The following is a 2,609-nucleotide window of genomic DNA, read 5'->3' as shown; positions in this document are numbered from 1 at the left end:
GTTACCCATTCTTGGTTTATCAATTTTAATCAAAATTGTAACCCTCATTTTCCGAGTTGGTTTCAAACTTGGTTTCAGTATCATGGACTTGAAGAACAAATTTTGCCCAGTCTAGTTCTTCAAGGATATGAATACTTCAAAAGAGAGGCAAAATCTTTTCTCAAGCCTCAAGAAAACCTTTTGTTTCAATTTGCTTTCAATCTGAAAGTCTCTTGGATTTTCTGTTGGGATTTCTTCCATTATGAAAATCTTCAAGATTTGTTCTCAACTCAAAGAATTACAAGGAGATTCAAGATCAAATGGTGGGCAAAATTCAAAGAAACAAACTGTTGTCCAAAAGCTGTACAATCATGGATTCAAGAACAAAGAAATTTAGGTGTACCTAAATTTTCAAAGAAAGAACAAGAAGAACAAGCTGATTTTTTGACTGAAAAACAAAGAATCATCGCAATGTTATCAAAATGCAAAGATCCCAAAGAACTATTAGAAATTTATGATCAAATTTCTAAACAAGGATCTTCAAAAACAAATGATTCTGATCAAGAAGAGGAATCTCAATATTCTCAAGAAACTGACAATGGTGATGACATGGTTTGATATAAGGTAAACTGGGACCGTTTCCTGTCAACATATGTTTTCAGGAGACAAATGGTATCAGAGCCAAGTTGAAAGGCTTGCGATCCCAGAGGTACAAGGTTCGAAACTCCTTTGGCAGAGAAAGACGTAAGACCATGGATGGAGGAGTAGGTAATCCGCCCTTTGGAATCTTCAATCCAGAAATTTAGAATGGAATTTTGATAATATTCAAGCTCCAATTCCAGCTCAAACAAATTCAACTCCAAATGAGATTTTAACTTTTTCTGATGGAAAAGCTAAGGTCATTTTTCAAGGATCTTCATCTAAAATTCCTAGATCTAACTCTTCTAGATCATATAGATCTGAAGAAAGAACTAAGAATTCTTTTCAACCTTCAAGAAACTCTACCTCAACATCTTTTAAAGGAGTAGATTTCACTCCTAACATTCCAAATCCTTTTTATCAACCTAAAGAAAAAGAAGAAGACACTGAGCAACCAGGGTCTCCTACTCTTTCTGATATGGTTCCTCCTTCAAATTCTGATTTTGATCATCAATGTAATGTAATTTCTTCTGAAATTGATAGAAAAAAAGAATTCAAAAATGATCAAAATATTCAAATAAAAAATTTTCGAAAAATTTTTAGATATCAATTTTCTTCAAAAGAAAAAGAACAATTTTGGGAAGATTATTTTGAATCCTCTACAGAATTAAGTTTTTATGATTGGATCCAAACTAAAGTTTTTGGAAAACAACCAGAAAAATCTCAAATTTTTACTACAAAAAATACTTCAAAATCATGGAAAACTCCTGACGAAAATACTTTCCAATCTATTCATCCTCCTTTACAAGATATTTCATATACCCATGGTAAAATTGAAATTCTTGCATCCCCACTCAAAAGAGTAACAAATTCTAAAGAACGACTTGATGAATCTCAAGTTGTTGCTAAGGATATCAAAAATATTCAAGCACAGAACAATTTTACAAATATTGTTCTTCAATCTGTTTGCTCTCAACTTAATCGTATTGAATCAAATTCTGAATCTGAAACTTCTACTGTTCCAAAAGATTCTTTTAAAGAATATCGAGACAGTAAAAGTAAAGATAAAAATTTTTTTCATTATCAATTAATTCTATAGTTTCAAAGTCTCCCATTTGGTATCAGAGCAAAAAAGGAAGTAGTGATTGGGATAGGAAAAGCTTATGATATTAGAACTTACAGGTATAAGAGACAATAAACTAGCTTATCAAGTAAAATATAGTATAGATATTTGCGGTTATTTTGAGGAAGACAATATAGTTGGAACCTGGAGTAAAGATTTAATTGAGATAATAGAAATATTTAGAGTTCTTAAATATTTACCTTTTGAATTAAGAGAAAATATAGTAAAAAGAGTCTTAATAGAAGAATACAGACATATCTTCATAACAGAACATATTTTTTATGATTTAGAACTATGGATATCAATAGAAAGCTTGAATTTCTAGATTTAGAAATTCTGAGAAATACTAGTAAAAAAGTACAAACAGTTGATAATAATATAATTAAGTGTAATTTAGATAATAAGCATAAATTACATAGTTTATTTTCAGAAGAACCAAGTCAGAACTGTATTGTAGATCTAATCATAAATTTATCAAGAAATTTAGAATTAGAAAATAAAAAGCAAAATAGTTATTTAGAAACTATAAAAGAAAGTATTATAGTTAAAGATCAAGAGACTAGAAATATAAAAGAATCTTTAGATTATATTAAAAACCAAAATTCTAGTATTTTAGAAAAACTGGTTAAATTAGAAAAAATACCAGCTAAAGTAGATTTAACAGAAATAAAAAGAATTATAGATTCAAATAAATCTAAAGAAATAGAAATAGGAACTACATCAAGTGTAGAAAAAGACTTAAAATCTTTAACAAATACTTTAGAAAAATTAAGTTTTAAAGAAACAGGAAATGAAAAGGTAACTAGGAAATTACCTAAAGAATATAAATTTCCAAGATGAATACCAATCCTTTTTTAGGAAGGTCTAT

This window comes from Olea europaea, chromosome 3 (assembly GCF_002742605.1).
Source record: "Olea europaea var. sylvestris chromosome 3, O_europaea_v1, whole genome shotgun sequence".
In the NCBI taxonomy this organism is placed as follows: Eukaryota; Viridiplantae; Streptophyta; class Magnoliopsida; order Lamiales; family Oleaceae; genus Olea; species Olea europaea.
The sequence above is the reverse complement of the archived record's forward strand: the minus strand, read 5'-3'. Positions refer to the sequence as shown.